This window comes from Equus asinus, chromosome 3 (genome assembly GCF_041296235.1).
Source record: "Equus asinus isolate D_3611 breed Donkey chromosome 3, EquAss-T2T_v2, whole genome shotgun sequence".
Classification (NCBI taxonomy): Eukaryota; Metazoa; Chordata; class Mammalia; order Perissodactyla; family Equidae; genus Equus; species Equus asinus.
The window spans coordinates 151254825-151280862 of NC_091792.1; the positions used below are offsets into that span (position 1 = coordinate 151254825).

Sequence of the window (26038 nt, forward strand, 5' to 3'; positions counted from 1 at the left end):
TGTATACACTCAGAGGAGGGTGGTCCAGCAGAAATATCATGGACCCATCATCCAGCAGAGCTGCCACACTTTGCCCTTGCCGCAGTAATTATTCCTTCTACCCTCAGTTTCCTCATCTGTAAACTGTGGATAATCATACCTACTTCTACCATAGGGTAATCGGAAGGATTAAATTGGTAATATATTCAGACCTCTTTTTGCTTGAGGAAGATTGTCCCTGAGCTAGTATTTGTGCCAATCTTCCTCTATTTTGTATGTGGGCCACTGCCACAGCATGGCTTGATGAGTGGTGTGTAGGTCTGCACCCAGGATCTGAACCTGCAAACCCTGGGCTGCTGCAGTGGAGCACACGAATTTAACGACTACACCACTGGGCCAGCCCCTGTATGATAAATTTCTTATCTCCTTTCTTCCATTCATTCATTCAAAAATATTTACTGAGTATCTACTCTGTGCAAGCAACTCTTCTAGTTGTAGAGGATACCATAGTCAATGAAAGAGACAGAATATTACTCTCATGAAACTTTCTTTCCATTGGAAGGAGAGACACTAAATAATTATAATATAATATAGTGGCAATGCTATGTGCTATGAAACAAATACAGCAGAGGACGGAAATGGAAAATTTTCATGATCTTGTAAAGAAAGGTGAGAGTGAATTGGGGTATTAAGCTACATACTTTCTCTGTTTTTATTCTAACTGGAAGGAAAATGACGATATGGCAGTGTAGCTATTGCTCTAAGTATTGAAGACACCTCAGCTGCCTGCAGCGCAAATGCAGGAATGACTCATGGCCAGAAATCTTCAGAGAGCTTTTAATTTTTAATGAAAATAGATTTATTGTTTCTGCTCTGATTCTAAGTGTTATATATGCTTGTTGTAGAAAACTCGAAACAATACAGCAAATTATGAAAAAAATGAAAAAAGAAAGAAGAAATAAAAATCACCCCAAATCCCAGCATCCAAACACAGCAATTGTCAACATTTTTTAGTTGAGTTTTTTGTTTTAGTGAACTTTTTTAAAGACATCTCTCAATGCACTTTAATATGTTTGTTAACACGACAAATACAGATACTCACCAGAACTCTTTAATGTATGTAAATATATACAATATATATAATACATACACACAATACACACATCCATACATACACATGAATGGATATGTGTGTGTATATGTAACGCCCAAGAGACAGATACATATATATGTACGTGTGAGAGTGAGAGAGACAGGAAGGAGTGAAAAAAGTTTGTGAATTGTGACCTTGAACAAGACATTTGACCTCTAGGCAGTCTCATTGACTTGTCTTGAAAGTACACGTCGGGGCAGAGATGGTAATGCTCACTCACTATTTTCTCCCTGACATTTCTGACTCCCTTGCCATTAAGCAAGTCCTCACCCATGTGACTGGCTCCATACTGAGGCTGTGACAAACAAGTACAACTCTCTGGCACCTCTCATTCCCTGCTGCAGGGACCAAGGTGGCAGATAGAAACATGCTGAAACCAGGAGCCCCTCCTGCCTGTCACATTAGCAGAGCAGAGCCTCCCCACTCAGTGATGGGCAAGGAACATGAGCAGGAAACAAACCTTTGTTGTATGAAGACACGGAGTGTTTCAGTTATGGCAGGGTGACCAGCCTACCTGACCAGCACAGGATGAGAAGACATGTCTCAGCTGGTCTGTGGGTTAAACAGGACGATGTGAGTCCTATAAGAGAAACTTAGCAAATGTTGGTTGAATCTTAATGACAGAGACTAATGGAGAGGAAATTAATTACACTGCAGAAACTTTGCAGTGACTTTTGGGGGAAATACAAATAAAACACTGATAAGAGATTTCTAATTAACTCCCAGTTCTGTATTTTTTCCAGACTCAATCTGAAGTTTCTCCATGCTCTTTCCACTTCTCAAGGAAACACTTCAAGATCATTGAGAAACCATGATCCATTAAAAATTATTCAACAGTTATTTCCCCACCACTATTCTCTTCACCCACTGTGCCCCAACCATCCTGATCTGGCTCAAAAACCCCAAGGTCAGTTCTGCTTCTGGCCTTCTCACCTCCTCTTCCCTATGCCTTCCATGCACTTCCAGTTCATCTACACATGCTGCCTTCTTCTTGTCATTCTGGTCTCAACTCAGAAATTACCTCTTGCATGGGAAATTCTTTCACCATCTGATCTAGGGTTGTTCTTCACCCCTCATATCAGCCACTTTCTATCAAAAAGACCTCTTTTATATTTTCATAATTCTCAATATCAAAAAGTAACTTCTTCATATATTTACTTGTTTACTGTCTATACCCTACCTCTCACTAGTTTGTGTAAGTTCCATGAGAACATAGAATTTGCTGTATTGAAACAATTCCCGGTACATCATATTCAGTAATATTTGTTGAATAACTTTGTGAACACTTACTATGTGCTAGATACTGTGCTAGATGCTGTAGTACCCATATATTTGAATAAAATAAAGTAGGAAGAGGGGCCAGCCCCCTGGTTGAGTGGTTAAGTTCATGTGCTCTGCTTCCGCAGCCCAGGCTTTCACCAGTTCGGATCCTGGGCATGGACATGGCACCGCTCATCAGGTCATGCTGAGGCAGCATCCCACATAGCACAACTAGAAGGACCCATAATTAGAATATACAACTATGTACTGGGGGGTTTGGGGAGAAGAAGAAGAAGAAAAAGGAGAAGAAGACGGAGGAAAAAAAAGATTGGCAGCAGTTGTTAGCTCAGGTGCCAATCTTTAAAAAAAAGTAAAAGAAATAAAGTAGGAAGAAATGAGTGCTAATTAAATACAATGGCAATTTTCTGTAGAACTGTCAGTGGAAGGAGCGATTAATTCTTACTCAACTGTAGGCAGCAGAAAACTTTTCCTAGAGGTGAGATTATTCAATCTCAACTCTGGAGAATGAATAAGATTTTGAATGACAAGCTGTTGCGGCAGAAAGAGGTGAGAAGACAAAACAGACTCCTGGTCAGTTGGAGAGTGAGATCAAGACTGAAGCTGTAACAATTCAGGGACTATTTCAGTGACAGTGAATTGCCCCCTGTGGTTGGGCCTTAAGTGGTTGCAAGGAAAGACAATTTTAAATGGAGGATTGTGCCCAATGGTGAGAAGGTCTTGGAGGTTATACTGTCAAATGAACTTACTTCTGTTTAGCAGGGAGGGGCGTTAAATGTTTATAAGCAAGTATAGTAGTTTCCTAGAGCTACCGTAACAAAGTACCACAAGTTGGGTGTCTTGAAACAACAGAAATTTATTGCTGCACAGTTTCAGAGGCTGGAATTCCAAAATGAAGAGGTCAGCAGGACCATGCTCCTGTGAAAGCTTCCTTACTTTTTCCTGACTGCTGTTGGTAACGGCAATCTTTGGTGTTCTTTTTCTTGCAGGCGCATCACTACAATCCTCCATCTTTACCTGACGTTCTCCCTGTATCTTTGTCTTTTTGCATAGTGTTTCTCCTTTTTCATAAGGAAATCAGTCATAATGAATTAAAGTCCCCCTCTACTAGTATGACCTCACTTTAACAATTTCATCTACAACTATTCTATTTCCAAATAAAGTCACATTCTAAAGTGTTGGGGGTTAGGTCTTCAACATATCCTTTTTGAGGGACACTATTCACCCCATAGCTCCATAGACTTGCGTTTGAAAGGTCACTCAGTGTGATGGTTAATTTTATGTGTCAACTTGACAAGGCCACAGGGTGCCCAGATAATTGGTCAAACATGATTCCAGGTGTATTTGTTAAAGTTTTTCTGGATGAGATTAACATTTCAATTGGTAGACTGAGCAAAGCAGATTGCTCTCCCTAACACCGGTGGGACTCATCCAATCAGCTGAGGGCCTGAAGAGACTAGAAAGGCTGAATAATAGGGGATTCCTTCTACCTCACTGTCTTTCAGCTGGGGCACTGTTTCTTTTCTGTCTTTGGACTTGAACTGAAAACTTGACTCTTCCTGGGTCTCAAACCTGCCAGCCTTCAGCTTTCAGACTGGACTACACTATCGGTTCACTTGGGTCACCAGTTTGCCAACTGTAAGATATTGGAACTTCTCACTTGTCAGTCATCATAACTGCATAAGTCAATTCTCCAATTCTCTGTAATCTCTCTCTTTCTCACTCTCTCTCTCTATACGTATGTATCAATATATAGATACATATATAGAGAGAAAGATTGTTTCTGTTTCTTCTCCAGACAATCCCAATTAATACAAATTTTGGTACAGTGAAGTGGGTGCTGCTATAATAAATACCTAAAAATGTGGAAGTAGCTTTAGAACTGGGTGATGGGTAGAGGCTGGAAGAATTATGCAGTACAAGCTGGAAAAAGCCTAGATTTCTGTGAAGAGACTGCTGGTAAAAATATGGATGTTAAAAGCCACTCTAGTGAGATCTCAGATGGAAATGAGGTTGTTGGAAAATGGAGAAAATGTTATCTCCATCATAAAGCGGCAAAACCTTGGCTGAAGTGTGCTCTAGTTTTTGTGGAAGGTAGAACTTGTGAGAAATGCAGTTGGATATTTAGCTAAGGGGATTTCTAAGCAGTGTTGAAGGATTGACATGAATTTTTCCTGACTGATTAGGTTAAAATGTGAGGTTAGAGAGATAAACTGAAGGTATAATTAAGAAAAAAGAACCAAAACTTGAAGATTTGGAAAATTCTCAGCTTATCCATATTGCAAAAATTGAGGAAGTTTATTTTGAAAAGAACACTAAGAGTGTGGCTGAACAACCATTTGATAAGGAAATTAGTGTTGATATGAACAACAAATTTAATCAGCCACCTCAGGAGAAGTCAGGAATAGACATGGGATTATACCAGCAGACGCACTGCCAGCAGGAAGTAAAGGGAACAGCAAATATTGGGATGGGATGAAAGAAGCTGTCTGACTTCCAAGATTCTACAGGACTGGACAACAGAGCTATCCAGCTGGAAACATGAAAGGTTCTTCAAAAAAAGGGAGGAATGACCCTGAAGGTGATTCAGACATCTGCAGGGCTGCCACTCCACTACAGGCCAGTGGGCAGGGCTGATTTCTCCTTGGTTTCAAAGGGTAGGACTTCTTTAGTTCCAGAAGCTAGGATGCCACCACCCAGTGCCTCAAGGGAAAGATCACAGCCTCATGCCACAGCCACCAAGCCAAAGTTGAGGGCCACCCCAGCAAGTTGTGGAGTTGACATTGCTATTTCAGTGGGCCAGGAGGACAGAGCAATGAACTAAAGAGAATTATTCTCCAGTCTTAAGATCTGATGAAATTTGCCTTGCAAGGTTTTGGACTTGTCATCTCTTTCTTTCTTTGGATTTTTATTTTGGAATAATAATACATATCTTAGTCTTGTCTCACCATTGTATTTTGAAAACACATAACTTGTCTGGTTTCACAGGTTACGGCTGGAGAGGAATTTTGCCTCAGGATGAATCCTACTTTGTTTCTCATCCATATCTAATGTACATGATATTTACATGATACATTGGACTTAGACCTTAGAGTTGATAAGGAAATGATTAAAACTTTGGGGGCTGCTGGGATGTAATGAATGCATTTTGCATGTAAGAAGGACATACATTTTGGGGGACTAAGGGAAGAATGTTATGGCCTGAATGTTTGTGTCCCACCGAAATTTATATGTTGAAGCTTTAACTTCCAGTGTGGCTATATTTAGGGAAAGGGCATCTAAGGAAGTCATTAGATTAAGTGAAATCATAAGAATGGGCCCTGATCTGATAGGATTCATGTCCTTAAAAGAAGAGACACTAGCGTGCTCCCTCTCTCTCTGCCTGTGCACAAAGCCCCTGTGAGTGCACAGCGAGAAGGCAGCCATCTGCAAGCCAGGAAGAGAGCTCTCACCAGGAACCTAATCAGTCAGCACATTGATCTTGGAATTCCCAGCCTCCAGAACTGTGAGAAATAACTGTCTTTTCTTTCAGCCACCCAGTCTGTGGTATTTTGTTATGGCAGCCTGAGCTGAGTCATACACTCTGACTGCAGTATGGAGAAGGACTGGGGCAGGAGGGAGAAGAAGGAAAACCAATATGGAAACCACTGCAGTAGTGCAAGAGAAAAACGTCGACAAACCAAACCCAGGAAATGGAGGTTGGAGAGGAGGGATAAAGCGAGAGAGATAATCCTTAAGGAGAGAACACAGTCCTTAGGCATTCACTAAGGACAATTATAAACAGGAACCAGTACATTAATGAGAGTGATAAAATGTTATGAACCCAAAACAAAAGGTTTTCAGCCCTTCACTATATTAAACCCCATTTATCACACGTTCTTCTGAGCCAAATCTGAGCAAGAAAGGGTGAAGCTGTTTTAGTCCCTCTCTATCATCCCTTTGTCACTCCCTTTTGATTCCCCACTTTGCTCATCTTTCAGATAAGGATGCGGTAATTGTACTTTCCAACACACGAGTCCATTGGGACCACCACCAAGCATGTGAGCGTGTCTTGGAACATTCGGTGCTCTTATTTGGGCAGTTTTGAGACCTTCATTGACTTTCTTCCACTTTGGGGGCACTTTGAATAAGGGAGATAAAGAAGAGGAGTTAAAGGAGGAAGAATGATTAGGCTAGGAAAAAGCCTGAGGCAAGGTTAGCTTGCTGATATTTCATTTAGGAGGTGTAACTACAGAGCCTGCAGAGTGAAGGAAAAAGGAAAGGGAGGCAGGAAAGAATGGGGAAAAAATACCAGCTGGCCCTGCTCCAAGAAGAAACACAGCCAGCACTCAGCATGAAGAACACTTTCAAGACAGGCATGCAGGAACCCTGTGCCTCAAATGTGCATGGGAGCTGGGAATCAAACAGGAATATGCTAGTTCCTTTCTGTTTCCTGCCCCACACTGGTAAAGTTTACCTCAGAGAATTCAGTCTTGGCTCTGTTAGTACTTCCAGATTGCATCATCTGACACCTTTGGGCAGCTTCTGGGAAGCCAGATTCTGTCCTGCCCTGAGACATACGTTCCATTTGAGGCCAGATGCAGTTTGAGGAGCCAAAGACTCTTGGCCATGGCCTCCAGTGGGGGAACTGTCCGTGAGCCCTCTCAGAGCTGGTCAATATGGACCTGTGGTAGAGAAAGTAGTGAAGCTCTGGAGACAACTATGGGCAAGATAACATGTGGTGGCACCCAAGGAATGACCAACGCATCGAAGATAAATAGCGTTTGTGGAATGTTTTGCAGTGGCTAAAATCTCACATATATGTCCTCTCCCTTGATCCTTACAACTTCTGGAGAAATTTGGAGGGGCATCTCAGGGTGCCTGCGCCGTACTTCTGAACACCTAGAGCTTCCTTTGAAAGACCCCTGGTTGTATACGTGTCTCCAAAAGTCGATGTGAAAGAAAGAACGCCTACCAAGTCCAATGAAGGAGGACTAGGTTGGATTCCACACTGTCACTCGAAATCAATCAGTTGGGGATACACACCCCCCTCAAGAGGCTCAGTGGGGAGAACGTAGGATGAGCAGGTGACTTCAGCTAAATCTGTGACAGAGTATTTCTTTAAAAATACTTGAAACAAATATGGCCACATTAATATTTGTCAGTCAAATGCAAACTCTGCAAGAGAAAGGGTGTTTATCTGTTTAACTCCCAGCCATATCTCTGGTCCCCAGCTTGTTCAAATCGACACTTGTTGAGTCAATTAATACGTGAAATCTGGATGTTGAGAATATAGAGATATGTTGTATTTTTTCTTTTCTGTATGTTTTAAATATTTTATTATTAGTTTTGTTGTTGTTGTTTTTAGATAAAATCTATTATCAGAAAGGAGATGATCATTTTCTTTAGCAAAATGGAGGAATATTAGAAGATAAAATTTGACAGATTTATCAAGCACTCCCCAATGAAGACGGACATTTTCCTCTTACTATACTTATTTACTGATAAACTGATTCAACAAAATTGAGATATTTGTAAAGGTCAGACAGTGAAAATTATGGGTCTGAGACTCAAAACTTGGCATCTGTAGGTGGTAAGAACTTGAACTTTGGATTCAAATGGGCATAGAGTTTAATTTGGACCTCATATACTTTCATGTGTTGTGGGAAGGGAGGTATTGAAGGACATCAAAGGGTCTAATAACATCCATGCACAAAAAAAAAAAGAAAAATTGAGGGCCTATGCCAAATATCACTATTTATTACTATGTGCCAAATGCTATATTAAGCATTATCCTTTTTAATCTTCACATAGATTCTCTGAGATTGACAGATAAAAAATGGTACCTGAGAGATGGTCTATAACTTGCCCAAGATAACGCAGCCAACGCATCACCAGCCAGAGATTCCAAGTTTGGTGGCCTGTGGAACTCCAAATCTCATGATGCCGATAACCAGTCTACCACCCACAGCCAAATGTGGAGAAGAGGTAGTCTCTTAGATACAAACCCAGATCTGTCTCACTTAAAAGCCATTTGTTCAATCTCTCTTTCTCTTGCTCTCTCACCATGGCTTTCTCTTTTTCTGTAGGACCTGAAGAGTTGATCTGAAGTCTTTATCTTGTTCCTGCCCATGTCAGCAAAGACATTGGCTCAAAACCCTTTCTATCTTAGAATTCATATGGGTAAAAAATCCTTAAATGTGTACCAATCCCCACTCTCTGTTATTACACCCTGAATGCTTCACACACTAGCTCTTCTGTTGTTTGATAGCTCAGATTAAGAAAGTACTAAGAATTCCAAATATGGTTTTCCTGATGGTAAACAAATAATAATTTTGAACATCAAACAACCCTTCTCTAACATTCTTATCTTTGCTTCTGTTTTATTGAGTTATAAATCTCAGTCAGCTGTGTGTATGTCAATCTTTAAAGACTTCTAGAGAACTGGTTATAAGTACGAGAATAAAAGCATTAGATTTAGAGGAGTGTTGTTGTTGTTGTTTTGCTGTGGAGTCTTTCACCTCCCAAATCCAGTAGTCTGAGGAAAGAGCTGAAGTCAGCCTTAAATTTTTAATGTCCATCTTCAAATCTCAGATGTCAGGAGAGGTTTCGGGTGGCCCAACTCATAACTTCAGCAGCCAAAGAAGTTCCAAAGCTTGTCCTCCTTTTCTGTTTAACATGTCATGGGACTTTCACTTGCTATTTATCTCCCAAATCCAACTCTCTCTGCAGGAACTAAAACCCCATTATTCTTAAATGGTCTGGTTTGATGTCACCACAGTAGTGAAGTCATTATGATTCTCCAGGGCAATTTTCTTCCTGGACTAATAACGCTCCATTAGCATCTTTCAAAGCCAGAGGAAAATCTGTTCGAGGAAAAGGGAGAGAGGAAGCTAAAAGTGAAAAGCAGAATAAAATATGTCCCACTGGCTTTATGTAATCCTTTGCTGACACACGATTTCTCAATTAGACAGCCCTGGCTTCCCCATTTACTGCTGGCGAAGGACAGAGGCTCTGTCAAACTGGGAAAAGCTTGTTCCTTTTGTTGGCTCTGCCTGTCAGCAAACACGCAGAAATGATCCTCAGAGCCTTCCAACCCATGAACAACCTAGATATGATGCAGAAAATTGGTAACACTGAATGTAATTTCAACAAGCTTGGAGTTCACGGTGGTTGTATAATATAATATTAAATAGCATAAAAACCTTGGCTTTTAAAAAACCATTAAACATTTGTGACCAATAAATCACATATCTTAGATATTTCTCAGATAAAGAGGTATATTCTTTTACCCTCTTACAAGTGACGCTAATTCTAAATTGTATATGCATATTTACTTGCATATATATGCATATAAATTGCAAACATATAGCAAGTGTATGTATACATATGTATACATGTGTATGTGTGTGTGTGTACAAGCCTAAATATTTCCTTATGTTTTCACAACTTTTTACCATCTCTTGCTCCTGTTTTCTTTCTACTGCACTGACTCTTCAGCAGCTGTAGTGTTGACCAGGATGCTGGGTAGAAAATACATAGAGATGAGATACATTTGTACTATTAAGGGTGAGGAGATACTAGCTGAAGAAACAGACTATATCTTGGAAAGTAAGATGAGAACGTTAGAAAGAGGAAAGCTCTAGCCATCTGGGTTCTTAGAGTTTTAGAGACCTTTGGAGACTGTTAATGCAAACCCATGGCAGTAATGATTTAATATCACTTTTTAATTATGTCTAGATATGGGACTGGCATGTCTTCTGATTGCTATCCCCTGCAGAGAGGCATCATTAAGCAGCAGCCCAGCTTTATAGGAGTACATATATATTAATAAATAGATGCATAAGCATACAAATCCAGGTTACAGGCTCAATTTAAGAGTGATATCTACTAATGGTGGCAAATTAGTGATCTCTGTGCTAATGGTGCTATTTTTCTCAACAGAATTTATTTGAATAAATAACCTATTCATTGTCTTTGGAAACAATAGAGTAAATAGAAATAATATTATACCTCATGAAATATTCTCGTGAGTTAATAATTTCCAGTGAGGACAACAACTATGAGCTTAAGAAATAAACATTTGTAACCAAGTCATTGCTTTGCCATGTAATATTATGGGTAAGACACTGCCTGCTTTCAAATCTTATTTAATCACACCTAAAGCATGTAGAACAGGGTCCAGCATATGTTAAGTGCAGAATAAATGTTAGCTGTCATCTGTTGATGACCCAGTTCTACTATCCATCCAATAAAAATGATCTCCCATCCTGCACAGGGTGGGTGTAATAATTAGAGAACACATATTTTAAAAGTCCCTAGTACTGTGTCTACCATATAATAGATACTCTGTCCATAAGGGTGCTTTCCTGTTGCTTGCTGACATAAGTCCCATAGGCTAACAAAGTGTGTAATAACTATATGCCTTAAATTTATATGGCACTTTAAGAGTTGTAGACGAGTTAACATGTAACCTTATTTAAACCTCTTAAATGTCTTGTCATGTGCACATCATTAACCCTGTTTTAAAAGTGAGACTCAATGTGATTAAGTGACTTTCCTAAGGTTGTACAACTGTAAATGAAAATTAGAAGACAGGTGGTTTTTTGAGCACCCATTTGTACCAACAACTGCGTTTGGCACTTAATCTTTATGAAGCTATTTAATATTTCAAGGACCCCAAAAGTTAGAGATTATTATCCACTGGGATGCAGAAAGCGTAGTCCAATATCCACATCTGCGGAAGTGTCAGAATCAGTCTTTGTGCCTAGATCTTTCTGTAGATTCAGGGCCTTAATTCTTTCCATTAAACCACATATTACCTTGCCTTCATAAGATGGTTTTATTTTTATGATTTTCCATGTTAAAATAAAGGAGAAGAATAGGATCTGTTAGCTTCGTGCCTCATTTATGTGAAATGTACCATATGTGTGATGTTTGAATCCACACATCTTCCCATCCCCCATTTCCTTCTCCTGCTCTAAATTCCTTTGAGTTTTACTAAGAAAGGAAGGAAGGCAGGAAGGAAAGAAGGAACAAAGGAGAAGGAGGGAGGGAGAGAGGAATGAAGGGAGGGAAAGAGAAAGGAAGGAGGGAAGAAAGACAGCCAGACAGAAAGAAAGAAAGAGGGAAAGAAAGAAAGAAAGAAAGCTGCAGGGTGTGTGTGCAGGGGGCCTGCCGGTCTCTGGGGCCCTGATCAGAGATGTGGTCCCTTTTATCTTGCAGCGCCTTAAGCTACTGTGATCTGTTCAGCCTTCTGTGGCTACATATGTCTCCAAGCAGAGTGATCGTTCCTAACAGCATGAACTCCACATTATCGTCTTCCTTGCCTTTTGAATCACTCTAAATTAAGTAGCGGCCATGTGCACCGACAGGAGAAAAAACTGCTTGGGCTCAGTGGAACTAGCCACAGTTTACAGTGTTTTAAGATCTTCCCAAACGCAAAAAGAAGAGAGAAAATCTAGCTCTCTTCTTTAAAAATAGCATAGATAATTCTGTTTTCTTCACATAGGCTTCAGTACAAGGAGATTAGAGCTCATAAAAGATAAGTAAAATTATTTGTTCTGAAAGTACCCCGTTAGACTCATTGCCAGTAGAAAGAGGGATGTGAAATTCTCAATAGGCCAAGAAGGAGTTCTTCATCTTGAATCTTCTTGTTAAGACAAAAGTAAATGATATTATCAGGAAATAGGACCTAGCACAGAAAGAAGAAAAAACAAAAGAATGAAAGGTACTTGCTGGGAATTATTGCTAAATCATTTTCAGTGAAAGGTGAGCATCACTGAGCACAATTTGCTTGACAGTGCGCTGGCATTAGCACTGCCCAGTTTAAACTTACAGGAGCTCTTCTCGCCAGGTAAGTGACGGTAGTGGTCACACAGTGGGTAGGTAGCAGAGGCCAGGTAGAAACCCTGACATTCTGATCTGCGAGTTAACTAAGGGAAGAATGCTTCCCAGGACACCTGGGAAATGTCTCTGATACCTGAGTCAGGGCACACTGGTGCTGATCCGAGCTCTGCTGCTGGTGGCTGAGTGGTCTTATGCCAGTCACTTTCCTTACTCAAAACAGAGAGGTTTGTCATTGAATAGACTATTTTCGATACCTCTGATGTGCAAAAGTGTTCTGCTGGGCATGCAAAGGAAGAAAGAAAGGGACAAAGCGGCCAGACATAGACTCCCCCTTGAACTGCTTAGTATGCAGTGTGGGAGTGAGATTTGCTCAAATCGGATTGGGGGCAAAGGAGAGCCGAGGCAGCAAGTTGCTGCATGATCGCAGGTTCACATTGCCGTTACAAACGGTATCATTGGAATCAGAGTACCATTGTTTAAATCCTGACTCAGGTGCACAGTAAAGGGTCTTAATAGGATCTGAGATTGGCCTTCTAACTTCTTCCCCTGCCTCCAATTCCTTGCAGCATCACTATATCTGCCACTTGCCCTCCACCCAGCACATATATTTATACCCCATACAACTGCTAACATTATTCCAATGCAAATTTGACCATGTTACCCTCCCTATTTAAAACCCTCTAGATACACACCTTCCATATTTTTCTCTTTAAGATAAACTCCAAACATTTTTAACAGAATCTATAAGAACTTTCATGATTTCGTCCAGGCTTTCTCTTCCTCCTCACCTCTTCCCTGCCAGTTCCCCCTCAGTAGAACTAATTGAAGCTCCTCAGACAGGCCATATACTCTTTCTGCTCCGGGTTTCTGCACATGCTGTGCTTTCTCTCCAGAAAACATTCACCTCCTTTCTCTGTGCCTATTATCTACTATTCCATGTGAATCACCTCCTAGAAAAATGTTATTGACAAATATTCGTTTAGACAAAAAGAATTTCATCCCAGCTTCCTTTCCTCTATTTTTAAATGACTCACAGAGAAATGTGCTAAAGGCAGCCAAAGAATCAAGCAAAGGGTCCTAACATTGTTCAAGACTTTCAAAAATATTATCTTATTTATATACCTACCCCCACATATCCATCGATCTTCAATTGAGATAGCTGATTGATCTTTCATGAACAGTATCTGGGATAAAATTCCTCTTCTCCAAATTCTTCCACAGTTAGCCATTTTCTCAGGCTAAAGTCTAAAAGTATCAACTTATCCTCCACACTCTTTCCTGTCTCATTTCTTTTGAGAAGGCATGTCCTCGACAGCTTCTCAAAGTGTTGCCTCCACTTCAGGTCAACCAAAATCTAGAATCCAAGGCAGGTGACAGGTTCACACAGTAGTGAACACAACCCTTCTCAGCGCTGATGGAGAATGATTTCACACACACGTACACACACCAATTATAATCTACTCTAGAGTTAACAAAATATTTCCCATGTGATTATTCATGTGATCTTGAACACATTATTTAAGTTATCTGAACTTTAGTTTAGAAATCCTGAACATTACCTGAGTCATAAAGGAGTTATGAGGATTAAAAGATGATCTGTGTTGAGTATTTAGCACTCTGTCTGGCATATAGACAGCTCCCCAGCTATTACCATTAACATATTATTATTTTTACATCCTCTGACCATCTCAAAAACCCTGTGAGACAGTCAAGTCAGGGATAATTATACCTTTCTTGTAGGTGAGAACATGAAAGCCCAGGGAAGTTAGGGCATTTGCCCAAGACCACAGAGCTACGATAGTGTTAAGCCATAATTAGACCTAAGCCTTCTTATTCCTAGAGATTTTTCCATCATATCCTGCTCCTTTTGAGACTTTACCTCTTTTGGAAATATTATGGTAAGATAACCCATGTGTTGTGTTGCATGAAATTGTACTATTATTAATATTGGATTAGAATTTTTCTTCATATAACCACAAAGCAGAAAAAGCTGAATAACTGGGGGTGCCCAGATCTACAATTAGCAAGCTGTGTCTTTGGGCACACAAATGATCTTCTTGGATCCTAAGTTTCCTCAGCTATAATTAGAGAAGGTTGGGTAAGATTATCTTTAAGGTGCTATCCAGCTTCAGTACTTTATACACTTTTCAGTTTTCCAGGCTCTGGATTCTTAATTACTCATTCAAATCTAGAGAGGAAGCACTGGGATAAGTGAAATTCACAGATAATCCCTCAAGTTGTCTTTGAATCCTTGCCCACCAGGTCTTCATTCTTTTATTTAAGTTGCTGACAAGTAGATGTAATTGACTGATTTGAGCTTGATCTTCTTTCTGATCTTATTCATCCTCAAGAGGAAAGGACTAATGAGCAGAAAAACTGCTAAATGGGAGGGAGACGCGAAAACAAAGGCATCAATGATTGCAAGTTGTTATTTGCTTCTTGAGTCACTGAAAGTGTCTCCACAGTTTTATCTCATGCTGTGAAAAGATGTGTTCCTGGAGGACTCTTTGCAAACCAAATTTCTATAAACTAAATCACCTGTTCTATGCAATGGTGAATTGATGAGATGAATTAAAGCAAAACAAACAAAAACAAACAAAAGAATCCTGTGCTGAAACTTTGCCTGCATCCCTCCAATCTTTCTGTTGTTTTGTGAAGTCACATGAGCATCATTTCCTTTTCCACCAAATAGAAGCAAGGCCATTGGCTTTCTCTCAGAGAAAAGTAGTACAGAGAGAGTAAGCATATGCCAGCAGAAGCACTCAAATGTTTCAAAGTTTGATAACTTCAACATTGACGGTAGAGTTTGAAATTTATATATTTTGGGGAAAGATAGATTGAAAAATAATAGAATTTCCTCAAAAAGGGAAAACCTGCTCTCAGTATGAAAGTTGGGACAGATTATAGAAAGAATAAAGACTCAATTAGTAAACACACAGGAAACGATAAAATATTTCCCTAAACAGAAAACACAAAATATTTCCAGATTACAGTTTGTGCAAAATACAATGAATATAGATTTGTGTCAGTTAGGAAGCCTCAGTTTGCTAGTTATAAGCAGTTAGAAGCTGTTTGCTAAGCTTCAATTATTTTAAACCCAACAAGTGAAGCAACACAGTGTACTGTTTAAGGGTACTAATCTGGCCCCAAATCCCAACTTTGGTCCTTGGTTGCTCTGTAGCCTTGGGGGAATTATTTAATGTACCTATGCCTCAGTTTCCTCATTTGTAGAACAGAGATTAAAAAGGTAATTACCTCATAGGGTATTTTTGTGAAGAATTAAACAAGTTAATATACATAAAGCCCTTGGAAGTGTGCCTCCATATGTTATGTGCTAAATATTATTATTCATAAGATTATTTATATCTAAATACAAATAAGGAAGCATAGCTATTTCCCCACTGAGGGCAGCAGTGGGTGTCACATTCAGGGCTTTCTGACTGCAGATACTCTGTTCATCCTCCATGCGTCTACATCTTCACGCAGGCTTGTCACCTTGACTCCCCAGCCGAGTGAGGATGAGTGTTGACTCAGCTTTTGTTTTAATCACGGCAACCACTGACAATAAATGTTTACACAATACTTGCAAGGCTTTGGATGTGATTGAGAGCCAGTTTCCCAGATTTATTTAAAACTCATATTTATTTGATTGCTTTTTAAGAAATAATAGACAAACAAATGTTTGAACAACTGACTGAGGTTTATATGTTATTCAGTAAAATAGGAAACTCACCTGGTATGGAAGGTTTAATTTTACATGGAGCCTCTTTTCAGGTTCATGGGAAGTTTCTATTCTTCTGATGGAACCAGTTCACAGTCTAGCCAATAAAATCAGGATGGCTTGTTTCTTCACATGCCCACCAATTCTGGGTTGTATCATCTAAAAATTGCAAAGCCCATGGGCTAAGCAGTTTTTCATTGTGACTATAAGAGAAATTGACTAGCTTCTCATGTTTATTGACAATTGGCTTTTCATCTTCTGAGGACTGTCTTTTTAAATATCTTACCCAGGTTTTTATTAGATGATTTGTGTACTTCTTATTGGTCTCAAGGTACTATTTGCAGATTAAGAATGACAACTCTTTGTCTGTCATATATATTTCAAATATTCTTTCCTGCTTATTATGATAGCTTCAGCCCTTTCAAAAGCATAAATTCATTATAGTCAAATTTGTTTTCTATGTATTCTGAATTTCTTTAATTTCTCAGGACATTTCTTTCACTGAAAGGTTTATAAATATTCTCTAAACTTCTAATATATTAGATTTTTAAAATATTTAAACATTAACCTATTTGAGATGTTTTATATACTCTTAATTGTGTTTCCTTCCAGATGAATAACCAATTATGCTTGCACTAGTTGTTAATAAAATATTATCTTTCTACGTAATTGAAATGCTATTTTTACCATATATTGAGTATGGGGTTTCATTGATTTCTAGACTTTATATATTCCCTTTCTTTGATTGATTTGATTATTCCTGGGTGATACCTATATGATTTTAATTACATGGCTTTATACAAAGTTATCTGGGAAAGGAGAAAGCATGCCCTCCTCACTAATTTATTTTTTCTTCTTCTATTTAAGGATATTTATTGCTATATTAGTTTTAAAAATGTTACGTTCATGTTAAAACAGCATTCTAATTAAAATTGCTTACACATTAAATTTTGGAATTATTGATATTTATATGACATTGATTATTCCTATTCAGGAACAAACAGCTTCTCTCCATTAGTTCAGGTCTTAATTTCTGTCCAAGAAAAAATATTTCATTGTTTTCATACAGATTTTTTAATTTTCTTTTGAAATTTATTATTCAGTATTTGTAGGTTAAGTATATTGTAAATTATATTTTTTTCATTTTATTTTCTAACTAGGTATTAGTAGTATAAAGGAAAAACATTAATTTTGTATATTTATATTGGATCCAGGCATCTTATCAACTTACGTTATTAATTTTAGTACTTGATTTTGTTTTCCTAGGGCTTTTCTTCCATTTTTCCATCTTTTCTTCCTTTCTTCCCACTTTATTTCCTTTCTAAAGTCTTCAATCACACAATATTCAAATAAAGGTTATTTCATTTTCTGACATTTATGCTGATATTCTTTATCTACTTTGATTGCATTAACTAAAACCTCTAAAACGATGTCATAACTGACATCTGTGCCTTATGATTAACTTTAATAAGAGTAACTTTGAGCATATCCTATGTAATTTGACGTTTGATATTGGAAAATAGTTTTTCTTGTGTTAAATGGTTTTCTCTATTTCTATTTTATATAGAGATTTTTGTACCAATGATGGTTGCCTTATTGATAGAGTCATATCGTTTTTCTATTTTGATTTTTTTGTCATGATCAATTATTAGCATAGATTTCCCGATATTGAACATTCTGTAATTTTGGTATTGCTATATTATTCTTTTGAAACTTTTTGAATTTCGTTTGCTATATTTTTCAAATATTAGCATCTATATTTGCAGGTAAAATTAATATGTATTTCAGCTTCTTAATATTATGTTTATAAGGTTTTGATATTAAGCTTATGCTTTCTTCCTAAAACCAGTTGGGAAGCTACCTTATACTCTTTAGAACTTTAAATAAACCTTGTAAGCATCTTCTATTTAAAGGTTAGATAGAAATTTAAGCAAGAGATTAGAGCATGTTTCTCTTTTAGTTGGAAAACTTATCTAGCTTTCTGAACTGTTCATGTTTCAGCCTCTTTTTGAATCAATATTCATAGTTCATATTTTGCTGGAAAACATTAACTTACTCTAAAAATTCCAATCCAGGCCCATGTGGTTGCATATCTGTGTTCATACATACTATCTCATTTCTAATAGTCAATTTTTACATTTTTTTTCTCAGTGGTACTTATTCTTGCCAGAGATTTATATACTTTATCATTTTTTTTTCCTTTCATCTTCTTCTGGAGTATTTTGTAATTTTTCCCCTGATTTTAAAAAGAAATGTTTACTTCCATCTCAACATTTTATCACAACGTGTTATATGGATAAAATCATCTATTCATAAAATAATTACAGAATAATAAGAAATTGATACAAATAAACATCACCATAAATTTTACATATGACTATTTTGAGAAGAAAAGGATCAATGAGAGCAGGAATACACAGCAGGAGGTTGGTCATGAGTGATACGGCTTAGGAGTTAAAAGAGAAAGAGAAAGATTCCCTAAACTATACAGCTAATAGGTACTTCCTCCAAGAGAGTTCCCGTTTAGTTCATTATGCGATCACCATTTGCTTTAAAGAGAATTGAGCTCTTCCTGAAATTAAAAAAAAAAAAAATTCATCTTGGCAACTAATTCAAACTGAATGATTATTTCTGTGTCCAGACCCTGACTTTCATTAAACTTTCACTTAGTTCACTGGATCTAATAAAATCCAGACTCCCAAATAACAGGAATAAGAAGAAATGCCTATTAGTTGCAAGGTCATAAATGTGGCTTACCATTTTGACAATAAACCCAGCACTAAACCCACAAATATGGTGACAATGTGATGCAGTTCTGCTTGAGGTTGAGAGAGGTCTCATATGGGCTTGAATGAGGGTTATATGCTTTAATGGTCTGTAGGCCAAAAATTCAACTCAATGAAAGTTTTTAGAGTAAATGTCCCTATTGAGATGAAAGAGGAAAAAGCTAAGGAGCAATATCCTTCAGATATTCCTCTTCAAAAATGATAGTATATTAAGAGAATGTAAAAGTAAGAATATTTCATGTTTTCCAAACACTTATTTGATTTATATAAGGAGTCAATGGACTTCTCATGTTCACAAAATAACAGAACTACCTCTGGCCTTAGCCTTTATTTGTAAGACATGCTGCCTCGAATTATGGGATAAATGGTTTTCATTCAGGGGAGAGAACCCAAAGGAAGCATTTTTGTCTTTAAAGAGTCTTTTGCCTTCATTCAGAGGTAAAAAGAAAATGCAAAATGAAGGGACCCTTTTCTGTCATGTCAGCAGATATGTGATATTTCCAATTTTATTTTCATGACCTCTCAGAAAAACATAGTCTCAAAAGTGCTATTCAACTGAAAAAAGAAATTGCCCGATAATTATAGATTCATTCAATATAAGGTAGGTGGTTTTTGGAAAACGCAGCAACAACAACAAAATGTTCTACACTTTGCTACCATTTAGTGAATCGTAAAGAATTTCTTGAAGGCCTAGTGCTTTGTAATAAAAAATAATTTTTGCTAATATATTCCCTAGACATAAGGTAGTGTGTTATACTGAGTTACATACATTAGACCAAAGTGCTCTCTTGTTCAAACTTTTATAATTCCAGAGACTTCCTGCAAGTTTTATGTATGTGAAGGAATTTGCTTACAGGTCATTACAAACAAGTTCTTTTTCTTCATGAGGAGGAGTGTAGAGGGACTACTTTTGGAATGCAGGAGGAGAAATTCAAAGCAGAAAGAGCAGTTGAAATTGTTGACTATTTTATTCATAGGATACTGAAATGAGAAAATCACAAAGACTGAATTTTTCTGCCATAGCAATTTTTTTAATGCTCACAGCAATTTATTGAGGCATAATTTACTGGCAATAAAACACATAATCATAATTGCACATCTTAATGCATTTTGCCAAATGCCTACACCAATGTAAGCACCACCTAGCTAAGATATACAATATTGTACTCCAAAAAGTTCCTGTCTGCCCTTTACATTTAATTCCCTTAAAAAGAAATCATTATTCTTATTTCGATCATCATTGATTCGCTCTGCTTGAACTTTATACAAATGGCATCATATAGTAGGTATTCTGTTGTGTCTATCTTCTTTCATTCAACATGTTTTTGAGAATCATCTATGTCGTTGCATGTATTAGTGGTTTGTTCTTTTTTATTGATATTCCATTGTATGCATATTCTACAATGTGTCCATTTCCCCAATGATGGGCATTTTGATTGTTTCCAGTTTTTAGCTATTATGAGTAGCATGCCTTGGATAATTTTATACAACCCTTTTCGTGGATATATTCATTCATTTCTCTTGCCTATATAGTTAGGAATGGACTTGTTGGGTCATAAGAGATGGTGTTTGTTTGTTTGTTTGCCTCAAAATTAAAGAAAAGTTTCAACTACAGAACAAATAAATTTTCCCTTAGCCTGTTGCTGGCATGATATCCACTACCCTAAAATTCGTTAGTGTGTGCTTCCATATACAAGAATATTCTCCTACATAATAATTGCAATAACAAAAATAACATTGATATTTTACCACCATCTAAAGTTTAGACCCTATTCAAGATTTTTCAATTTCTCAGTAATGTATTTTATAGAAAAACAGTAGAATCTAGAATCATGGGTTGCATTTAGTTTTTACGTATCTTTACTCCAACTTTTATCTTGGACTTTTCATAAATCATTCTTTGATTTTCATGATCTTAACACTTTTGTATAATAAACTAGTTGTTTTGTGGCGTATCCTTCAATTTAGATTTGATTAGATTCAGGCTATGCATCTTTGGCAGGAATATCACTGAAGTGAAGCTTCCTATTAAGTACACATGTTTTTGGCTTGTCCCATTAGTGATGATATTCACTTTGATCACTTGATTAAGACGGTGTCTGCCAGGCTTCTCCACTATAACTTTACTCTATCCCCTTTTCTATTTAATAAGAATTTTATAGAGATATTTTGAATCTACACAAATATATTCTCATTACATTTTTAATTTATTCATTTACATATTTGTAAAAATATAGAGTCCTGAGTTCCTGTTTTATTTAATAGGGTATAATCCAATTCACTCATTATTTTGATGCTGAAATTATCCCAGATTTTGACAACGTAAGTGCTTCCAGCTGGCTTCTGTGTTCTTTTGAAAAGCCTCCTCATCCTTTGATCACTTTCTTATTTTCACGTACAACAAGATGTTCCAGTTTCATCTTATACTTTCCCTGCTCTGGCCCAGGAATCAATCAATTTTACAAAGTTCCCTAGTTCCTTTTCGTAGAGCATGGTATTTAGAAGAAAAGACTTGGTTCCTGGGTGTGCTGGTTCTACTCCCAGACCCTCTCATTTTGATAGACCAATACATGTGTATGTTCACATGCAAACATAGGCACACACATTCACATCTATATTTTGCACTCTATAGATGTTTGTTCGTGTGTTTTCAATACCCTCAATACTACCCCAACACCATGGGTTCAATTCTAGTTTTCTTTATTTCAATGTTTGTAAGTCTTTTCTCTGGCCATGATAAATCAGTCTTCCACTACACTTAATATTTACCTATTTGATCAATTCTTCTGTGTGTAATCAATATCTCAAGGTTACCACTACCTTCCCTATTTAGATGTTCTCTTGACTCCACTCAGGTTTCAACAATCCACACTGGGCTGCCACTGCTGTCCCCATTCTTGGATACTCTCTTCACTGCACCTACATGTGGTCACTTCCTCTAGCTGTCCCCTGTATAAGAGCTTCCTTATCCTGACTGGCTTCTAACATCCCAAGGTAGACCACATCCTTAATCTATTCAGGCTCTGCCAACCTACATTTTGCCACCTCTTGGATTGGGCAACTCAACATCCTGCTTGGGTTCTGACACTACGTGCCAGGCCATCTCCTCCATGGGGACATCCTCTTTACCAAGCTTAGATTCCAGCAGCTCACTCTAGGCCACAATGGCCACAAACAGTTGCCCACCATGGACACCAATCTTGCTTAACCCCACCTAATATCTTTAGGGCTGAATTCTTCAGGAAAGGAAGGAAAAAGAAGAAGAAGAAATGAGTGATAACTTTAATACTAATACACATTAACCATTTTAGACGATTTATTCTCACAAAATTCATTTGTCGATTTTGCCAAATTTTTATCCATGGACATCTTACAGTTACAGTTCAACCATGATTTGACAAATCTAGTTGCAGCTAAATCTATTAACTGTTTTTCTAATAAATTTCTTGTTTAGTTTGATATGTGATCTTCTGTTAAATTATTTCTCACCATTGTACAAATTATATTCAATAATTAAAACTTCTTTCAACCTCAGCACTAAGTCAAACCCACATTTGCACTGTTTACTGATTATCGTGACGTAAATATTCCCACTAGGGCCAATTCAAGCTACCAACATACTTTAAGTGAACATGGAGTATGTAAGAGATGAGCGGTAGTATTTCTATCATAAAGGTACAATAGACATACATAACCTCAATAGTGTACATAACCGTAAAATGCTATGATGCATTTGGGAAGTAGTCAGTTTTGAGTGTTTATTACATTTATTTTTATATAATTTATTTCTTTGTAAATTTATATGAGTTAATTTTTATGAATTGCTATGTTTAACCACTGGTTTGCAAAATTCCTGGAAATTCAGGGAAAGCCAATTAACCATCGGACCTCATAAACCAGTGTAGGCCAGCTTCAGAATACCACTGAGTGTTTCTCAAAGCATTTGACCCCAGGACATTTGTCTTAATATAGACCTAATTGATATTCCTGGAGATACATTTTGGGAAATTGTGAAAATTAGGTAATTGCATTTCCCATCTGAAATAAAAGCAGTAGTCTTTTGGAAAAAAATGAATAAATTGAAAATCACACAAACCATCACACTTATTAAACGTTTGATCTCAGGCCACTTCTGAGATTAAATATTTTATATGTAATCTGAGTAGCTTGGACTATACCTCAGCAATTCCTATAGAAATGCTTAAACCTAGACTCTTCGTTCAAAATGGGCACAATTTCTTACTTGTTTTCCAGAAAATTACTGAGTTTCTGCTATGCCCCTGAGCCTGGGCTAGGAACTGAGTTGATAGAGATCAGATTCTGAAGGAGCATTAAGTCTAATGAAATAGGAAATCATACTCAGAAAAGACTATAACATAAAGTGATATCTATAATACAATTGAACTTGATAAGGGTGTTATGCAGAAACAGGGAAGGAAATAGATTGGCTGAGGCAAAGAACATGCTAGAAACACAGTTTTTGCTGATGCTTTTTCTCTGGAGGTATCACTGGGTTGGCCTTATTCTTTTACACTTCCAGACAGCTCTGGACATTTTATACTTCCAGATAAATCATCATTGCCCTTTTAAACAATGCCCCTAAAGACACAATCTTGGACCTTGACCTTTTCAATGCCTACGCTCTAGGAAAGAACATCTTCAAATTCATTTCCTACTTTTTAGTTTTCAGCTCCACAGCAATAGACCCTTAATTTTATTTCAGAGCCTTCAAATGAAGAAATAGTTGTATCGTTGTTTTTAATGCAAGTTGATGCCTCTTACGGCTGAATCAGTTCTGACTGAGAGGTAAACAGCGAGGCCTGAACCTTGTCAGCCCTGAGGACGGAGTATTTTTCTCCTCCTTCAACAAGATGGCAAAATAACTACTGTAAAAGCAATATAAAAAGGCTGCTTACGACTAGAGCAAAAATATGAAAAGGAACCTCTATACCCAGACAGTGCTAGACCCAGAAAGGGATATGGAGCATAGAGATGACATTGCCCCAATGCACTAGGAACTTAAGAAATGGTCAGTAATGGCAACGTGTCCAACTTAATATTGACAGGATTACAAGGCAGAATTTGCTTAAGGGTGAATGCAGAAAACAAAGTGAGAAGTACAGTGCTCTGAGGGGTCAGCAAAGGGAGGAATTAAACCAGCCAGGGTGGAGAGAAAGTAGAATAGGAGAAATCTTTTTGAAGAGATGGCATTTGAAATGGGTTTTAAAAGATGTAGAGAAATGGGCCAAGGTAAAAAAAAAAAAAAAAGAAAAAAGGAAAAAAAAAGTAAGTAGCAAGGAGAAGAATTGCTGGGAGAATGAGCATATCCAATAAATGCTTGGATGTAGAAAAGCCAAGTATAGATAGGGTGAATAGTTCTTAGTCAACTATGGGTATTCCTATGTGGAAATGTGTGAATAAGATGCAGAATTATCAGTGACAGGCTAATAAATTTGTTTTTTGTTTTAAAGAGAAAGGGTTAAATGAGATTTTCCATTTTATGTTTTATGTCCTTTATTTTCTCTTTTGCGATTTTAAATCTAAATATACAACTCTACACAATGAGGAAATACTGAATATTTTTAAGCAAAAGAACAGCCTAATCATGCTGTAGGAAGATTAATCTGATAGTAGTTCTAAGGAATGGACTTTAGAACAAGTCTGGACGTTTACTGAGCATTTGGATGGTTATTACAACAGTGCTGTTGAGAATGAGGGTGGTGGTACTGCAGAAGGGGAGGTGGGAAAAGAGATCAGAGGTAGAACTTGTAAGCATGGCAAGATAGCGTGGGCAAAACAACAGAGGAAGAAGTCAAGGGCCTCCAAATACAGAAGCCTGGGTCACTGGGAAGATGTTGAAATCTTTAACTGTAATACCCACACCAAAAATATAGAATAGAGGGAGAAGTGGAGGAATGGCTTCTAGCGCTGTTTTGAATGGACCGAGTTGGAGCATCTATTGGGATTACCAGGTTGCCTTGTCCAGGAAGAAGTTGGAAATAGAAGGTCAAAGTCAGAGGTGCATATATTGATTCCCCTCTTCTCCCATAGAATGAGAGTTACAGTCATAGTGTGGATGAGATTCCTAGAAGGAGAATACAGAGAAGATCTAAAATCTTGACAATCTAGGAATCTTTTCTGTTGGAAGGAAGTGGGGATCAATGAAAACTAGAGGCTGCCTCCTCTCAAGGATGTTTGTTATAAGATCGTTCTCACCATTAGATTTCAACATGAACCTCAGGCTTCCTGACAGAGCCACTTTCCCTTGGTGCATCAAAGCTACCACTAGTCCTGGACTTTTAGAATTTCAAGATATTTAATTTATTTTATAGAAGATGAGTGGATTAGTGTGGATGTCAGCAGTCTCTGAGGGATGGTGCCCTGCTATTAATTAGTCCAGTGGATAAGAACCTATAAAACACAAGGTCCACCGGTCTGTGACAATATGTCAGATATCTCTAATTTCACTTTTTGCAGTTCTATGGTGAACTAATTACAGATGTCTGTCTTCCTTTGCCTCTATAGTGATGTCTTTTCCTATCTGTACTCTATTTGTGTTATGGTCTTCATGTCTCAGTCTTTCACACTCTAATACACACAATAAGGACAGACACACTTGCCTGAAAATGTCAAAGAAATAATTTTGAGATTATCTTAGGATTTTATCTATATGTAAGAGTGTGTTTGTATGTGTGGGTATGCATGTGTGTATCTCTCTCTATTTATAATTGTAGATATAGAGAGAGATATAACGCATGTGCATATGCCTCTATTTCTCCTGATGATGGGTTTTCGTCTCAATGAACAGACTTTGAGTATGTACAGTGGGACATTTCTGAAGGATATAAGACCTTGCCTTAAAGTTTCTGTAATTAAGGGTATCATGGATGTCCCAGGAGATTTTTTGGGTAGCCAAATTGAATACACTTCTATTACTAAAGTAAGTGCACATAGAAATGGGCCCTAATGGTCATAGCTAATGCATTAATGTATTGTCTTTAGCAACATCCTGAAAATAGCAGATTATCTTAAATCCTCTTTTACGGCTTCTGATAACCAGCAATAGTTCCTTCCAAATGTCACACTGGTCATTTGGCTACTGATTCTCAGATTCAACCCCTCTCCTCACTCTGTTATGTAATGCAGGGAACTTTATTTCCCAGGATTCCCTGGCTTTTGGCCTCTTGGAAATTCTGGCCAATGGGCAATAACATCACCAACAGGCTGGAGCCTGGAGGGAGAGGAGGAGGGTGTCTCTCTCCATCTTTCTCCACTTTGGGTAGCATTTCTGGC

General features: G+C 37.7%; 1 long non-coding RNA gene across 27 annotated transcripts in view; it reads left to right on the plus strand.

Annotated features, from left to right (window-relative positions):
- Positions 1-26038, plus strand: part of LOC123284789 (uncharacterized) — a 471184-nt gene that overhangs the window by 390428 nt on the left and 54718 nt on the right. For 25 of the 27 annotated variants that reach the window (XR_011502348.1, XR_011502323.1, XR_011502320.1 and 22 more), the window contains 2 exons: positions 8204-8377; positions 8479-8868. The exons of the other annotated variants lie outside the window; for them this stretch is intronic. This is a non-coding gene — a long non-coding RNA (uncharacterized lncRNA). Of the gene's footprint in view, positions 1-8203; positions 8378-8478; positions 8869-26038 lie in introns of those variants that run through there. 27 annotated transcript variants of the gene reach the window in all.